At 35.2% G+C, this 19,567-nt stretch overlaps 1 protein-coding gene and 1 long non-coding RNA gene across 3 annotated transcripts in view; one reads left to right on the plus strand and one right to left on the minus strand.

Moving 5' to 3' along the window:
- LOC309632783 overlaps positions 1-19,369 on the minus strand; it is a 664,345-nt gene extending 644,976 nt beyond the window's left edge. Inside the window, exon 1 of the long non-coding RNA XR_014247071.1 lies at positions 15,675-19,369. This is a non-coding gene — a long non-coding RNA (uncharacterized lncRNA). The remainder of the gene's footprint in view (positions 1-15,674) is intronic.
- The window catches only part of LOC309632767 (uncharacterized protein), a 1,168,925-nt gene that overhangs the window by 1,140,106 nt on the left and 9,252 nt on the right, over positions 1-19,567 (plus strand). The gene's annotated exons all lie outside the window — the stretch shown is intronic.

Here is a 19,567-nt window from a genome sequence, read left to right on the forward strand (position 1 = left end):
TGAGCAACAGATTGAGAGGGCAGGGCAGCAGAGCAGGCCCCGCACAGGACAGAGGATGTAAAAGCAGAAAGTAGTTGCGTTCCCCAAGCCCCTCCAATAGAAGAGATGTCACCTCAAGATTATCAACCCTTTTCAGACAGACCACTGGTCATTTTATAGGCATCACTGTATGAGCTAAGCCTTACATCTACCCTCCTCGCACCATCTCCAACTTAATGTGGCAACTGGCTACACAAAACACAAGGGGAGCGATCTGGAGACATACCAGTAGATAAGGTTTTAACAAGTTCAGATCAGCTCCTACCTCTATCCTCTATGACTTACATTCTCCTGAATTTAAAGCCTCTTTATTTTCAAATAACTTGCTGTTTTGAATTAATTTGATTTTCTAATATCTTGGTCTTCTAAGGCACCATGATAAAGAAGAGAAGTAGCCATAGAATAGAACAACTAGTTCTGATGTGATTGACCAGCACTATGAAAAGGACAGGCTGAAAATTAAGAGTGAATGGAGTTGAGTATTTTGTGTCCTAAGCCCACAGATTCATTTAAAAATTCCAACTTTGTATTTCATGTCAGATAAACAATTTCTTATGCATTGAGGAAAAACTGTGTGTGGCTGTTCACAGGGGGACAGGTATGAAATTAAATCTCTGAGAGCTTACTGTTCAATAGAAACTATGCATATACTATAGCAGCAATCAATTTCACACTAACTCTACAATACATTTAATATCAGCCCCATTTTATAGAAAATGATACTGATGTTCAGGGAAGTTAAATGCATGTTCCAGGCCATACAGGTGGTAAGTAGCACATCTCATTCCAAATTCGGTACTCTTTCCCTTACAGGTATTAACCAGTTGTGGTGATCATATGTACAATATTAAGATCAGATTTTAACACAAGTTCCTTCAAACATGCAAATAGATAAAACTATCTAAAACACTATGTAAAAGTAAATGTACACTTCCAAGGAGACGCTACTCAACTTAGATTTACCAATTAGTATGCAATTTCAACCTAATTAAAACATGTTGTCATGCAAGTAGAATAACATGTTTAATCATTTATTAATAATTAACATTTAAATATTTACTTTATCTCTCTTGAGGATTTTGTTACTTAGTGAGTAAAAGTTAAAGTTTTTAAAGTTTAGATGCTATTAAGAGATACATATGTAAAACTGGAACTTCCTCAATACCCCTGAGCTCCTCTGACTGGGACAGATGTCACTCGAAGGTCATCAACCCATTTCAAACAGACCACTTGTCATTTCATAGTCATCTGCATATAATCCAGCATCACATTCACCCTCCCCATAATCAGGAGATTGGAGTGGGATGTCTTTATTGCTGCTACAACTCCAGCTTCCTTTTGGTCACAAATATCCATTCACTCCATTTCCCCATGTGAAAAACACTAAATTCCTCTTCAAAACATCCCCATAGTCCCATTTTTACATGGCATACATTTTACATTTTTCAGGCTCAACCAGGTCCAGATGCAGTGCCTGTGGATCTGGAGAGCTAGATAAATTGTCTGCACCCCTCCCGTCCCATGCACCCAACATGTGATGGTAGAAAAGGGCAGGATAACCCAATAAACACCCCTAACTCGAAATGGAAAGAAGAGGAGGCAAATAGCAGTTATGAGTCTACAGCAATTCTGAGATCCTAACGAGCAAATATTGCCAGAATCCTGTACCCTGGGGATAGGAAATGTACCTTGACTAAGCTTCAGTCAATTGTTCTCTCTAGCTCTTGACGCCACTCTCTGGGATTTTCTCCTTTGCATCATTCTCCTTGGTCATTTTTGAAAAGGGCATCGAGCAGATTTCTTGGTCAGCTTCCTGTTGAATGTCTTTTAATATCTCAAAAATCTCATATTCTTTTAGTGCAGGCAGGAGGTGCCTTTGCTAGTACAACTCTCTTGAAACATTCTGAATTTCTATGTATTTGATTCCGGTCAAATCCATGTGCCAAATGGCACCTCTAAAATAGTTTTACAAAATACCTCTTTCTCTCTCCTTAGTTACTAGAGGTTTGTATACATCAGGATTCTATGGGCTTATGACCCTACATTTCCTAGGAGTCTTGCTGGCTTAGAAGATCTACTAGATGTCTCTTACTCCTTTCAGAGGTTTTAACAAAGAATGTCACAGCCACAGGCTTGATTTAGTCTTTGCTCTGAGATCACGTCTTACTGTAATGCTCAGAGTAATTGTCCTTTATCTGAGGCTGTTCTTCAATGGACTGTCAAAGAAAGATTACACTGGACAAAGTTAAAAAAACCAGGAAGCCTTAGTTAAGATTACTGCAGCAGAGGAAAGAGACTGAACTCAAGGTGAATGTATTTTTAAGTGCTGAGGTGAGTGATCTAGTGGAAAAGGACTACAGAACATTAAGGAAGGAGATTGGTCAGTGGGAAGTGGGATGTGCCATCACACTGAGTTGTTCCTGAGTTTGCAGATGTTTTTCTCTATGATTAGGCCATCTGTGTTTGCTAACTGATGCCCCTTGAAGACACTATCCTACCTTTCCACAGGGACTGGGAGGTAGGAGCACTCTTATTCTTGATGACTGTATTTCAAAGGAGTGGCTCCCAGGTCTTTTTTTTTTTTTTCTAATGCATTTACATTTTTATTAGGCTTACAAAAATTCAATTTAGTGGTGTCTTTAGGTACACATTTACTGAATAAAATCAAATATATATTATTTTCATAATAACTTTTTTAAAAAATGCAATGGACTTATTTAAGTTTCTTCCATGGTTCACCCTAATTTAGGTAGAGAAAATGCTATTTTTTAAAATTAATTAATTAATTAATTAATTAATTTTAACATCTTTATTGGAGTATAGTTGCTTTACATAAGAAAACCCTTTTTGTATTGTAAAACTGGCAAGAGGCTGGGAGAATATTTACCTCTCAAAAGGGCAGAGAAAGAGTTTACAATAGAAAGTTTTCTGAAGTAAACGCCCTAAAATAAGGGAGGCAGGGGACCTACCATCGGAAGAAAGCTCCCTAAAGTTTAGTGAAGCTGAGGGGAAGATTAAGGCCATCTTGGTTAGGATACACCTTTGATTTGAAGACCGACAGTTCCCTTCTCCAGCCATGCAATCTTTGAGCTCTCTATTCTAAGTTTTGCTTGCCAACTGGCTAGTTTTTGTTTTATTTTGTTCTTTAATCAGCTCATCACTTTCTTGTAGTATCTTAAGCAAGTAACTCATACATTCAACATTTTGCCTCAAAATTTTATTTTCTCTCTTTTAAATAACTGTAACTAAAATTTTACCGAAAGTCTTGCCACTATTACAGGGCTCATTCTTCCAGCTTCCCGTAAGAGTCTCTTTGCTGCCTCCCACCTAATTCCAAATAAAACAGCACATATTTTAGTTTTTCCCATTTGTGTGTTTTGTTTTGTTTTGTTTATGGTATCATCCCATCACCAATTTTTCATAGTCATATTTTCCTACATAAAAATCTGTGGCATACAGCATTAAGTGTTTTTCTTGCCCATGGTCTTTGGGTCAGCTTGGGTCAGCTTGTGGGCTCAGCTGAAGGGTATTAAGATGCCAGGGAAAACTTCTCATGACAAGGGCAGAAGCACAAAAGAGAAAGCCAAAAACTCAAGCATATTTTAAGCCTCCTGTGTCATCAGTTCACTAATACAGTATTCCACTTGCCAAAGCAATTTACATGGCCACGCCTAAAGTCAAGGGGAAAGGAGGAATACTCTATCCAGTGTGGATAAGGGGAAAAGGAACTGAACAATGAACACGAGCAAGGACTCACTCTACAACAGCTACTTTTGTTTTGTCTTTTCTCAGATAAATTTTTAAATGAGAGAAAAATGTATGTTTCACAGGGCTGCTGTAGGAATTATACAAAATAGGATAAGTGAAACATCTAACAAGGTTACTGGCATATGTAGAAATTTCTTAAATTTTAGTTTCTTTGTACTAAGTTAAATATCATTCATCAAGGAAAAAAATGGACACTTTACATCTTATATTTATACATAGAACATTATTTTTTTCTTTAACTGGTGTCTCCCTTTTCCCTTTAAAAATATAATTCACTTTAGTAAATTTGTCACAAAGTGTTTTAGTCTCAAATAATGTATGGTTTTACAGGTTAAATTTTTATTAGAATCTCTTCAGATATTCTAATTCTATTCTGAGTCAGTTACAACCCAAGATCCAGAATGAGACGTTTTCCCCCCTAGGAACATATTTAAAAGAATGGCTGGAGAAGAGCCTTTTGTGGGTCAGGACAGTCTTGATGAATATTCCCACCAATAATTAATTCCTGATTCACAGAATTAGGAAGGTTATGAATCTCCACTTGGTACAATTTAATTATTTGAACTTAATTTGTATGAATTTAGCTGGAGAAAAACTGGACTAATTTCAAACTGGTAAGCAGATGGCCAGTTTTCCTCTGCTTACTATTCCCTCGGTTCCCTTCCTCCTTCAATTTTCATCTACTATCTCACAAGTGTTTTTAGGACTATTCCCTGGAGGTTCATAGAATGAGTGATATTCTCTGTGGCTACTCACTCTGCTTAGATAGAAAATATTCCAGGAGAAAAAGATAAAAATATATTGGCCCTCTATGAAACTGCCTTTGTCTGCATTAGTAGGCTCTATCTGGCAACATTAAGTACATTATTTATTGCTGTCCTTAAGATCTTCTTGAAACAGCAAAAGATATATTTCAATTGAAATTAAAATAAATATGCTGCATAATTGCTTTAGACTTTGATGTCTTAGCGTTTGTGTATAAATTTTAATTTATATAAATATGTAACTAACTAAACATAAAGTTGTAGCAGTGAATAAGAGTATGAAATTTGGAGTTAGATTAAATGGGGCTTGAGTTCCAGACGTTTGACTCTGGAAACCAGATAGTCTAGGTGAATTTCAGTATTTGCATTTGTTAAATGGGTTTAACTCTAGCACATCCTTGCATGACTATTTCAGGGGTTAAGTGAAATAACTCAAATATTGCATATATTGCCTGGGAGAACTAAATGAGATAGGCATGTAATGTGCACAGTACACGACAATTAGTAAGGACTAAAAAGATATATATACTCATGTTTATACTATATGCCATGCATATTATATATATGTAATAGGTATTAAATATTTTACCATAACTTTACTAATGTGATATAAACACATACCCATTAATATTCTTCAAACAGGTAATAATTAGCAAGTCTATGAATTAAAATAGGAATAGACAAATTTCTCCTGCAAAGGCCCAGTCAGTATATATATCCTGCTTTGTGGGACATATACACTCTATCGCAGCTTCTCAATTCCACTGTTGTGGCAGCCTAGAAACCATGGACCATACGTAAATGAATGAGCTGTGGCTGTGTTCCAAAAAAGCTTTATGAACACTGAAATTTAAATTTTATCTATTTTTCACATCATGAAATATTTAGGTTTTTTATATTTTTGCAACCATTTAAAAATATAAAAGCCATTTGCAGCTCCATAGCTGTACAAAAAGAGGTGGTGGGTCAACCTTGGCCCATGTGCTATAGCTTACCTACTACTGAATTAAGACACTGTACCAGTGTTGACACGCCTCTTCTCCCTCTTATAGTTTTTTTTAATTTACTTAATTTTTGATTTGTTTAAGTTTTAGTTTAGTTTTGTTTTAAATCATATAACTAAGGAATTTCTCACAGGAAGGCCATATTGATTCTATTTACTAAATGGATATTACCTATCTGTGCTCTTTTCCCCAAAATTATTTTTTTTAATATTAGTTTGACATGGAAAGCAATTATTAGTTGGATAAAAATAGATCTTTAACAATTATATATGTGCTTATGCTTGTACTTGATAAACCTTCCTATTATTTCTAATACAGTTTCTGGTTTTCAATATTTCTACTACCTTGGGTTTTTTGTTTGTTTTGTTTTTGAGTAAATAAGATAACTGTATTATCACTGAAGGGAGAGATTTAAATAAGTAGAAATAAGTAGAGCACAAAACAAAAGGCCTAAGAAATCAAATAAATCACTATAAAAACTCTAAAATGTTTAATTTCATCACTTTTTATGTAATGGCATAACCATTGTTTGAGAGGCTTACTCAGGTCTGCAAAATTCAATAATGATTTTTAATTTAGTTGAATAGAGTAGTTAATAATCTGATAGGCAACCTACTATCTAAGGGAGCACAACTTCCCAAGTTTTACCATGGATCACAGGAAAGTCAAAGCATCAGTTAACCATCTTCAATTTACATGCGCCCTTCCTGTGATGGTTAATTTTATGTCAGCTTGACTGGGCTAAGGGATGCCCAGATGATACTTTATTTCTGGGTGTGTTTGTGAGGGTATTTCCAGAAGAGAGTACCATTTGATTTAGTAGACTGAATAAAGAAGATCTGCCCTCACCAATGTGGGTGGTAGCATCAGTCTGTTGAGGGCCTGAATGGAAAAAAAAAAAAAATGAAAGAAGGAAGGGCGAATCCCCTCTCTTTTTCCTTGAGCTGGGATGTCATCCATCTTCTCCTGCCTCCAAACATAGGAGCTCCTGCTTCTCAGCTCTTCAGACTTAGACTGAATTACACCACCGGCTTTCCTGGTTCTCCAACTCATTGTGTGTCTACTCCTTTAGAAAAGTTCCCAGAATTTCCTTTTGATTCTAACTATGAAATATTCTTCATCTAATTATTATTAAATTAAATGCCATTTTTTCCCAATATGTCTCAGTGGAAACTACAAATATTTTCACCATTGGCTTAAAAAGTTAGTGAATCAGGGTTTTAAAAGGGCAGAAAATGCACAGATGCACAATAAAAGTTTAAAGAGCAGGACCTGACATTTTGGGATACCTTAGTGAATATTAAATAACAGAATTCTAAAGCTAGTACTAACTCAGGCTCAGTGCTTCCTTCTCTGTTGTGACTGTTGACTCGGCAGAACTCCCAGCTTTTCTTCATTCTGAGCAACGCTGAAATGTGATGTTACTGCCACAGACTCTTCCTGTTTACTCTTTAAATAGTTTCAAATATTTTAAAGACTGAATTGGACTCTCCATGCAGCAATCTCATTGCTGCATTCTCTTGCATATCCAAACACTCAAAGCACAGGTCAATAAAGCACAAATATAATGAAAAATGTTTTGTTTGATTTTATAGACTGGAGGTAAAGCAAGGGTAGAGAAAAGTTAAGGGAATTGAACAAACTATACAGAAAGTTTTCATTATCTCCAAATTAAAAGATTCTTTATATTTACACTAAAATATACAGAATAAAAATCAGACTGAGTACAGTTAAACATTTATGGTCTTCTTTTGTCTAAAATATTTCATAAAATCTGGAAATTTGAACAACTGATACTCAAACCTTTCCTTAACAAATTATGAAAATGTCTTAGTGCTTTACCTTTCTAGACTTAATATTGCTTTAGGAGCAACCCTTGGAATTTTTTTGATATTTACTATGAAGACATTTTGAATACAATATTTTTTAACTTATACTTCTGTCTCTAATTAAAGACACTTGGAAAAAATTTCTCTCAGTGTCTTGAGGCAGGAATGCATATATATATATATAATATATATTTACAATATATATTTAAATATAGATTTACAAAATACTTTAAAATATATATTTATAATATATTTACAATATATATTTAAATATATATTTATAATATATTTTATATATTTATAAATTTATATTATATATAAATAAGTTATATACATATAATTTATTTTTATCTAATGGGTTGGTCCATGGAATTATGGAACTTATAAATCATGTTAGACTTTGTGTTATGCTGCTTTTTCATGTTTGCTGCCAGAAAGCTCAGAGCAAAATTTGTAGTTCATCTCCATTAAGTACACTGGATCTCATAGGATGAGGTTTCTTGCCTCTTTCCCTTCCAAAGAAAATATTAAAGGAAATACAGAAGTGAACTGGTTAAGTTTTTCCTTATCTGTACACTGATAAATAGAGATGAAAAAGTAGACTCTCTCCAACCAGTGAAGAAATGTCCTCCAAAGTTCCTTTGGCAGATGCTAACCAAGGCTTTATTTTCAGGGATGGGAAGTTCAGAAGCTTAGAAAAAAAATTCATTTCATTACATAGAAAAATTCAGCTCTTTTCAGTTTTTATATCAAAATTCATTGAAAACTCAAGGCATGTCATTGAAAGCTTTTGAGTGTTTGGAATGTCTTTTATTTTCTTTTTCCCAGTTAATCAATTATGATTATTTTTGAGATTTAAGTGGTGATTTACAAAGATACACCTTATTAAGTTGTGCTACCTATTTTTGGATATATGAACATCCAAAAAGTTAAAGAAAAGGTATAGAAATAAAAATTAATAATATAGGAAATTTTCTGATGAATTATTATATTCAAAGGAAAAGAATAGCTATCAAAGCAGGTACATACAATCTCAGTAAAATGCAGAAGATTGTCACAATTCAAAGCATAGTGAAAGGAATGCTAGCATATAAATCAGCATTTGTTAAAATGAAGTGTTGGGAGATACCTAATATATGGTATATAGTAGATGCATTTGGGAATATTGGGCTTAGCTCTGTTTCTTGGCTAAAATAATAATAATAAAAAATTAGTTGGTAGATAGCACATTTCCATATAGGCATATATGGCTTGGAAAACTGATTTAAGGTTTAACCTCTTAGTTTATAAGGACTTTACCTTACAGACTTAGAATTTTATTTTTTTAATTGAAATATAGTTGATTTACAATGTTTTGTTGATTTCTGCTGTACAGCAAAGTGATTCAGATATATATACACATTTTTTTTTTGATTTTATTTATTTATTTATGGCTGTGTTGGGTCTTCGTTTCTGTGCGAGGGCTTTCTCTAGTTGCAGCAAGTGGGGGCCACTCTTCATCGCGGTGCGCGGGCCTCTCACTATCGCGGCCTCTCTTGTTGCGGAGCACAGGCTCCAGATGCGCGGGCTCAGTAGTTGTGGCTCACGGGCCCAGTTGCTCCGTGGCATGTGGTATCCTCCCAGACCAGGGCTCGAACCCGTGTCCCCTGCATTGGCAGGCAGACTCTCAACCACTGCGCCACCAGGGAAGCCCTATACACATTTTATTGAATATTCTTTTCCATTATGGTTTATCTCAGGATATTGAATATAGTTCCATGTGCTATACAGCAAGACCTTGTTTTTTATCCATTCTATATGTAAAAGTTTGCATCTACTAACCCCAAACTCCCAGTCCATGTCTCCCCCACTTCCCCTCCTCCTTGGAAACTACAACTCTGTTCTCTATGTCAGTGAGTCTGTTTCTGTTTCATAGCTAGATTCATTTGTGAAATATTTTAGATTTCACATATAAGTGATAGCATATGGTATTTGTCTTCCTCTTTCTGACTTACCCACTTAGTATGATAATCCCTAATTGCATCCATGTTGCTGCGAATGGCATTATTTGTTCTTTTTTATGGCTGAGTAATATTCCATTGTATATATGTACACATGTACACATTGTATATATGTACACATGTATATGTATATGTACATATGTATATATGAGTAATATTCCATTGTATATATGTACACATCTTATTTATCCATTCATTTGTTGATGGACATTTAGGTTGTTTCCATGTCTTGGCTATTGTGAATAGTGCTGCTATGAACATAGGGGTGCATGTATCTTTTTGAATTATGGTTTTGTCCAGATATATGCTCAGGAGTGGGATTGCTGGATCATATAGTAATTCTATTTTTAGTTTTTTGAGGAACCACCATACTATTTTCCATAGTGGCTGCACCAACTTACATTCCCACCGACAGTGGAGGGTTCCCTTTTCTCCATATCCTCTCCAGTGTTTGTTTGTTATTTGTAGACTTTTTAATGATGGCCATTCTGACTGGTGTGAGGTGGTACCTCATTGTATTTTTGATTTGCATTTCTCTAATAATTAGTGATGTTGAGCTCTTTTCATGGGCCTATTGGCCATCTGTATTTCTTCTTTGGAGAAATGTCTAGGTCTTCTGTCCATTTTTCAACTGGGTTGATTTTTTTGTTGTTGAGTTATATGAGCTGTTTGTATATTTTGGAAATTAAGCCCTTGTCGTTTGCATCGTTTGCAAATATTTTCTCCCATTCCGTAGGTTTTTTTGTTTTGTTTATGGTTTCCTTTGCTGTGCAAAAGCTTGTAAGTTTGGTTAGGTCCCATTTGTTTATTTTTGTTTTTATTTCTATTGCCTTGGGAGACGACTGACCTAAGAAAACATTGGTATGATTTATGTCAGAGAATGTTTTGCGTATGATCTCTTCTAGGAGTTTTAGGGTGTCATGTCTTATGTTTAAGTCTTTAAGCCATTCTGAGTTTATTTTTGTGCATGGTATGAGGGTGTGTTCTAATTTCATTGATTTACATGCGGCTGTCCAACTTTCCAGGCACCACTTGCTGAAGATACTGTCTTTTTCTCCATTGTATATTCTTGTCTCCTTTGTCAAAGAGTAATTGACTGTAGGTGTGTGGGTTTATTTCTGGGCTCTTTATTCTGTTCCATTGATCCATATGTCTGTGTTTGTGCCAGCACAACACTGTTTTGATTACTGAAGCTTTGTAGTATTGTACAGACTTAGAATTTTAGTAAGAACTTAGCATTCAAAACCAAACAGGTTGGTTATATGGAGGATACATAGATCTTTCCAGATGTTCACCTTTGCAAACAATAAGTTCTATATTTGCTTCAAAGAGCAAATTTCATTAGCTGATGTTCAAGCTGCTTCCATGACTTGGTCACACATTGAGGACTCTGGTATAGGTATGATGCTTTGGATCTGTTTTGAATATTAACATCTGGACATTTGTGTCTGTGATAGTCATAAAATTTAAAGATGTATATCTCAATATTTGCAAATATTAGAATATGGAAATATATATTTTACAATATGTTCTCTGTACAATTGAAATCTGTAGTATATGTCAGATTATTACTGACTTCTGGCAGGGATGGTTAGGTCTTAATGCAAGGGAAGTTTGCCTAATGCTTGGGCTTTTATGCATGTATTTTCCAAGGAACTGGCACAGGCTAGGATACTTGCTGAGAGAACAACTGGAATCAAGGGAATCAGTTACAGGTGAAAATGATTCTGGAATCCTAAAGAGGTTATTCTATAAAGGAGAAACTTCTTAAAAGAATAATCATCATGATTGTCATCAAGGTGGTTTGTTATCTCATCTTCTTGTCTATACATAATTTGTCAGTGGTTTTGTCTTTGGATCACTGAGTTACCTCTCTTTGCAGCTACACACCCATTAGGGAAAATTCTTGTAATACTGAGGACTTTTGAAATAAGCCAGGATTGAAAGGAAGAGAGTTAGCTAGGTAGGATATGGCTAAAACTCACCAAGGTAAAACAGAGACCATAGAATTTAGGCCTTGCTTTATTTTGTCCATGGAGGATTTAAAAAGTAGGAATGCTTTAAGACATTCTGTCAACATCAAGTGAAAAGCAGAAATGTGAGGTGTCAGAGTCATAAAGACATCGATGTAGGATGTTTACTCTTTTGTCACCCTCTTTCCTTGGTGATCTCATGCAGTCCCAAGGCTCTCAATGCTTTTGATGTTCCTTTAACTCCCTGGCATGATGCTCCAGGCTATGTAAGTTGGGTATTTAAAATGCACCTCAAATTTAGCATGTTCAAAACTGCACTGTTTCTTCCTTCACTCCTGTCACCAGCTCTATGTTACTCCTTCTTCCTCTAGTTTTTATGGTCACAGTAAATTGCACCATCAGGAACACACTGTTCAAGCCAGAATATTTCAGTCATCCTGGATCCTTCCCTGTTCCTCAAGTCTGATAAAACAATATTTGTCCTATTTCTAATTCATTCTCTTTTCTTCATTGAGACCAGCATACGTGACTATAATAAAATCCCACTAACCTCCTAACTTTCTCCTTGCTTCTCTTGTCTTTTCTCTACACAATAGCCAGTTATCTTAAACATAAAACCAAAAAAAAAAGCAAACAAAACAAAGTTTAATTATGCCACTGTCTTGCTAAAATTAATTTTCTTATTTCAATTAATTAGATATTTTTAAAATCTTTATTTTCTTCTTATTTCAGTTAGATTAATTGTTGATAAATGTTAAGCAACCAGCTCTCTGGGGATGAAAAAAAATCTCTATTTTGTAGTGATTAGTTTAATGATTTCCTTTGTTTCAAAACTCAACTCCCACCAATTTCAAGCTAGCATCGTCATGTGATGTCACTGAATGTGGAGCTGGAAAGAGGTGTGCAGTAGCACTCCATTGCATTGCATGTCCACCATATAGATACAATAGTTGTAAAATGTCTATTGTGATAATAGAAAACTATAGCAAAATAATTTAGGAAGTGGCGAGCTTTGATTGCCTTTGTTTCCAAAATGATTCATTTAGTTGTAAATTTAAATAATTTAACTAATTTAACCTTGAATGTGGATGATGTTTAAAAACAGGCTCACAATACTCACTCATGAAAATTTAGTGGTCAGCTCTCAGAAACCCATTTGAGCAGCTCTATCACTCACCCCACTGAACAAAATCCAAGACCTTTTCTCTGCCTAACAAAGTCCTTCATAACCTGGTTGCTACTTCACTCTCTATGATCATCTCAAGTCTTTGAGTCCGTCTTTTCCAGCTCAGTTGATTTCCTTTCTGGGGCTGGAGCACAGCAAATCTTTGTCTTCTCAGAAATTTTGTATCCAAAGTGACTTGGGTGGTTGTATTTTTGTTGAAACGGAAAAGAGCTTAGGGGAAATGATTATCTCAAACTTGGGATACTTCATGCACCAAATGCATGAAATTACAAATCCACATATTTTTATTTCATTGTAAGAAACTCAACAATCCCCGAATTCACATAGTATTACAAATATCTGACAACAAGGCGATCTACTTTATTTCCATCATCTGAATATATTTCATCTGAGTCTTCTTAAATAATATTGACTTTAGGTATTTCTTACCATTTTCTCAGGTCCTTTATATAACTTAATTCTCCTCTTGCTTTTTGATTATTTTGTGGTAAATGTCTGAAATTTTCATTTGGATTAAGGATTTTTTTGACTTTTTTTTACAGTAGGAAATCTACCCGCTGTAGAAAATATTATCCTCTACTGCCGCCACTCCCACCCTGGGGGATGGCTGCGGTCAGTGACTGCTCTCCACTGAGGAACAAAGGCCCTGTCACCTTGCCTCAATTTGGGGGCCATCCCAACTAGATCGCCTGAGGAATTTGTTGCAACTGCATCACAGTTCGGCTAATCCCTTTGTCTGATTTTGACTCTTCCCAGGGAACTTGACCTAAGAAATAGGTAGAATGGACACTAGTTTCCTTTACCAACACTCTACAACGAAAACTAAGTAGGTTTACGTGGATAATTTAGTAAAACCCTATCCACCTACACACTCCCCTTTCCAGCAACCTCCCACAAACACACTTCTTCAAGAATAATTGTTTGTTTTACTAGTATATACCACTCTCTATTTGCCAGATTCAGCATTTCCATGATCACGGTCCAGGAAGGTTCAAAGCAAATCCTGCTTTTATCCTACACTTAGCATCTTACCAGCACTTCTGCTTCTTTTCCTAACCACATAGCGTGGATGGAAACTCTAGCTGGGAATTCCTGAGATACCTTTAATCTGCTAGGTGTTTATTATTCTGTATTTAATACCTCTCTTTTGTCTCACTCTGGCCCTCTCAGCTTTTTTAGAATCCCCTGCTATATATTAACTGCTTATCTTAAGTGAACCATTACCTTCTTCATAAGATAATTATAAATTTAAATGAGCTGATTAGATAAAGCACCAGGCAGAATTGTTCTGGTACATATTAGGTGTTGTTCGATAAGGGTATTTTATTATCAGTAGGAACTATACCTTGGTCAAGTAACTTCATCTATAAGAGGCTCATAATTCAGCAACCAAAGTCTGACAGTAAAGTAATAATCCTGGGAGTCTAAGAAACACTCAAATGCATGCAACCTAAAGTAGAAACAAGATTCAAACTTGTCTTGCTAACTCCAAATCTTGCTCTGTTTTCAATAATCTTTACATCCACTTATATTTATTTAAGAGTAATACCAATCATAATTTATAAAATCACAAAAACTTACATAAACATCAGTAATTGAGTCAGTATCTGTGTACTAATCACACTTCTATTATAGGGAAAGGTAACGTTGTATAGGCCACAGTGACAGCCCTCATTTTTTAGATTGTAAAAACATATGAGTTTGAAAAGTTGAAAATATCTAGCGCATAAAACATAAGTTATTAAACAAAATTAATCCTGTCTTTGAATTTCTAATCACCAATTTGGTAACTTTTATCAAATTTTAGTTTAGCATGCTTCAGAAAACTTGGCAACTACAATGTGACATGGATGCATTTAAAACAGATTATCTTTTTGGATTTAAAAACGAAACAAGTGTAAATATTCAATATACCTTTGAGCGGCTTTTATGTCATCGTTACCATCCAAGTATGTGCATAATAAAAAATTAGAAATCATGCTGAGATGCAATACACAGAATATGTGTTAAGAGAGAATTAAATATGGCAGAATATTAACAAATCAAGGACAAACATATTTTCAGTTCCAAAAGGACCATGAAGGTCAGTGAGTTCAGAACTCCTCCCTTTTCAGTGATTTTATAATCAAAAGGGCATAATCTATTTGTTTTCGATTTTATTAAGTAAATTGTCCTTTTGCTGTGTCTTCCCCCACTCCCAACAATGGTTACAAAAATAGCTATGCTAATTAGAACCAAATAATAATAATGAAGTATTATACTTATGAGGCATTTAATATTAGAGGGACAGGTAAAATTAAAAAGAAATGCTTATGAGATAATGAGCTTATTATATAGGCACTATATTCTTTGATTTTTCCAACAAAAGTGAAAGGAACTGCTATCAGATTATTTGTCTTGTTTCCTCCTTTTTCCAGACATTCACCTAGTCCACATTTTCCAGTCTCCTGTAGTTAGGATTAGTCATATAGTCTACTGAGTAGTGGCTGTCTACTAGGTTTGCCTTATAAACACCTCATACGCTGACTCTCAGGTTACTTTTCCTTGGAAGTTATACATTAAACAACCTTGAGAGAACTATATATTAAAAACAGTGAAGCCCCAAAATGGAAAGAATCAAGATCTCTCAATCTTAGCAGAGGATAATGTTAACTCCCCACTGTTTTAAGTTTGATACTATGTGGAAAACTAATTTCTATTCTATTAGGCCTCTGAAATTTGGGGACTTACTTAATTATTATAGCAGCTAGTGTTACCCTAATAATACTGTCATTCTCATTTTAACAATTATGGAACTTAAAAAGTAGATCACAGATAATTTTCTTGCCTTGGTAGATTCTACCAGATTTTTCTCCTCGGACTAAGGAGTAAGAAAATATCCTTCTTCTCTCTTCCATTCACCATTCTAGATAAAATGAGGCATTAACTTACTTTCCGTAGGCCTATACACTTTAAGCTTCTGTGTGTGTATGTTTGTGTTTGTGTGTGTGTGTGTGTGTGTGTATTGAGTCACTGTGTGGTTATTTATTTTTATTTATTTTGGTCAGTGTAGATGTACATAGCTTATAACTCAGTTACTTTCTGCATCCCATTTTTTTGCTTAATTTTCACTTGCATCTTTGATTTTATTATTTTATTTCAGTGCTGGTCCACTTTGTATATTTTGCTTTCTTACTGCTATCAGCAGTCTCTCTGATTATGTACAGTTTTATTTTCTTCCACATCCTGACTTTTTTGTCTGCCATTTTCAATTCTCTTTAATGGTCTCCAGTGGTCATTGCTCACAGATTATGAAGTTTTTGTGAGTGGAAGGAATTAAAAGGTTTAAAACCATTCTCAGGATAGGTTTTATAGTTGGGATTCTGGTAATGAAGGGACAAAGAACAAATAAAGAAATAGGATAACTGTCTACAGAGGCTGATGGTTTTATTTCTCATTGATATACTAATAGATTGAAAACAATTGTATAAGGTATATAGAAGGAAGTGCCTTCATAAAATCATGTAACTTGACAATAATTTAGAATGGAGGTATAATACAGCCACACATCCTCAATTTCCTTATTTATAAACTTTGTCCCATCAGTGTTCTTCTCCATCCACTATTCCATCAGTGGCATAGCTACTTCCTGAGTTAGAAAACCATAATAGATCTCTATATCATACAGAGTTTGGAGGACTTATTCATTTTTCCTGCAAAAGTTAAAGTGCAAAACTTTCAGCCCATCAATCCTTTAGCAAGCTGTCCAAGGTGACATTTCATTAGCACATTTTGTCAGTGGATAAATCGTACAGCATGCTCTGAAGGGAAGGTGGAAAACATCTAGTCCTTTTTCATTAGATCCATCTGAACTTGAACCACTGGAGATTACATACAAAAAGCATGTGAGACAGAAGCAGCGCTATCCTGTCTATAAACTGCATTAATCATTCATCCCCTTCAGAGTGTCTTAAGTCAGTGCCATATCTCTGGTTAGGCCCCAAACTGGCTATTCAATTTTGAGCTGCGTGACAGATACATTTCAAGGAAAATCAGAAACATAACGACTCCTGCCAGGCTTGATAAAGTCCTCATTCATCAATTAAGAGGTTCCAATAAGCTCAGATGGATATGGAAATATAAGGAAACTTGCATGATAACACTTGATGATTTTCTCTGTTCTTTCTTGGGTTGATGAATTCCTGGGACTAAGGATCACAAAGGCTTACTGAAAAACCTGGATTCAGAAGGACATCCTACCATCTGAAGAAAGAGGGTTCCTTTCATATTCTGCCTAGATCAGGCTCTATCCAGAAGCAATTGATAAGGAAAAGTTTTATGGGCAACTTCATAATTCTCTCTCAGTGGTTGTAATTCACTTAAAGTTCTCACTCTCTTTTTTTTGTTTCTTGTAAGCATGAAAGTCTGTGGAAATAGGAGTTTACCCTTTATTCTCATGATTTCAATTTTGTTGGATCAAATCAGAGTGCTAGGAATATTTCCCAGTTTTAAATAGCTATAGGGTCAAAATGTTTCTGAAACATATGCTCAAATATAAATTTTTGTTCTGTAATTCCATCCAGGGAGTATTTCAAACCAAGAGTTTTTTGTGTGTATAAAGTAGGGAGAATATATCTTTATAAACTGTACAGCATTTTCATTAGGCAAATTATCAAAGTGAATGAAAACTGATTGTAAATGGAAGCTGTACCAAAAAACTAATAAGCATGATATCTGGTCAGTCCCTAAGTGTATTGTGAGAAGTAGCCAGTACCACTAAAAAATATCCAATATCACTGAGGTCAGAATTTTTAGAAGCTAATGCTAATCAATGAGAACTTCGAGAAAAGAAAATATAATTTGTATTGCTTGCTTATATGAACCCATAGAGCTAGTCAATCAACAGATATATCCAGGATCTCATTGTGCCAAAGGTAACATTTGGCATTGTTGTGAGACTGCATCATGATTAAACTTTATTTCAAATTACTTCAAAGTACTTTGTTTTCAATAAACGAATGGTTTTCAAACTGTGCTCCTAAGAGCGTCATGTGGCTATTCCTCAGGTGTTTCTAGAGCAAAGAGGGCAGATTGGAGCTTGGGTGGGGAGCCTTCCAACATCAACTGAAACAAATGTACTGCTACATATAGGACACTTCCTACTAAGGTTTCCTTTGGACAAAAATTCTGCATCTGAGAACCATTAGAAAAACCACTGTAATAATTAAAATTGAGGATATCTTTTTTCTTTTACTGCCACAAGACACAATTTATTTTAAAAACACAAGCAGAAATTTCCATATCTGAATCTAAGCCAACCACTGGCTCAGAAAATTTGGATGAAATATCTTTATTGCATTGATGGAATTACTGAAATTGGTTTGATGATCAGTAGCATAGCCAACATCAACCCATTTATTAAAGTGATTAATCATGGTCTGTTATTAAGCAGACTCTCCAAATTTTTTTTTCCCCTCTTGGCATTTTGTCTTATTAAATAGAACTTAAAAGAAGTATCTTAATGATCTTTTTTGCTGTGAAAGTAAAGATTTACTCATGTTGATCTCAGTTAAGTTTCCTGGGGCCTATACCTGACATTTGTTTAGTGATTTTTACTTTTTATAAAGTGCCTTCATGACAATTTCATTTGATTTTCACAACTGTGAATTTTACATAGTGCCTAGTCAAGCTTTAAAGTCTTACTGCCCAAGTTCATCAGATGGATAAGGTGGCAGAGCTAGAACTTGATCTGGACCATCTGCCTCTGAGACCCTGGACTCTCTGCATAACCTTCCCATTTCTAAATGGTTCTAGCTCCAGAAGACTTATGTGTGCATATGTTGTAAATAATGATATTCCATAGCCACATAGCTATGGATTGAAAAGAGTGGGAGAATAGTGGCCAGAATAGAAAGCCTAGGAAGCTTCAGCCATACCCATACCCAAACTCTTTTAGTCTACTTTGTGAAGTCACTCCAAATAATAACAATAACAACATCCTCCTATGTGGACAATTTACATTTTCTTCATGTCTTGTCTATTCAAATAGAAATCTCTTTCCTTGACACTCAAGGCAAAAATAGTCCCAAAACAAGATACGCACTAAATATTATAAGAAGTAGACTGGGTTTGGAAATACCTTGGAATATTTCATGTTTTTAGTCAGACTGCTGCTTTGAATTTTTTAACTTACAGTAGATAGATAGGAATTAATTTGATGAGAACCGCTAGAAAAGAAAAGAATCTTACGTCACTTGACGGCAGGTTATTTGTACTGATAAGGGTATTTAGGGTTTATTATTGTTGTTGTTGTTGTTGTTGTTATTGTTTTGAATGGGTGCATAAATGTCCAATGGAGTCAGGTTGGTTAGTGTCAAGAGTGACGGCAGTGTGCTAGTTTTGCCTGAAATTAGATGTCTTGGGTCAGGGCTCAGGTTCTGCTTGCTGTTTTAAATGACTAGGGTCACTTATAGGTTGTTTTAGGAAGGATACTACCACAAGTATTTTTCCCTATTAATAAATAAATTGTTTTTTTGCCTAATTGGTATACCAAAAATAAGCACAGTGAGGCAGAAAGATTACTAGACAGGAAATCAGGACCTCTACAACCTGTTCAGTGATAGATTTTTAACCAAGGTTTAATCTTGGGTTGAGCTCTGGGCCTCAGTTTCCTCACTTATAACATGAGTTGCGTGTACTCTATGCATCTAAGGTGGCTAAAACTTTAAGAGAGTCTACGTAAATAAACTGTGAAATCATGAAAAAACACAAATCCCATATTCCTTCTCTCTGCTGTCACTTCATTAAGTTTTCTTTGATTATGCCAGGCTGTTCACAAGAGAGCATGGACATAAAACCTTCCTCTTGCCACACTGCAAAGGTCATCACAAAGCATAAACACCAGAATGAGCAGTAAACTACTTATAAAGAAATATCCTGAGTGAGGGTATCAAAGCAAGCCTAGGAGTTAGTGAGGGGTAGAATTTACGTGTGAACGCCTAAGTTTATTTCCGAAACATCGGCTA

The sequence above is a fragment of the Balaenoptera borealis genome (genome assembly GCF_965194805.1).
Source record: "Balaenoptera borealis genome assembly, chromosome: 8".
In the NCBI taxonomy this organism is placed as follows: domain Eukaryota; kingdom Metazoa; phylum Chordata; class Mammalia; order Artiodactyla; family Balaenopteridae; genus Balaenoptera; species Balaenoptera borealis.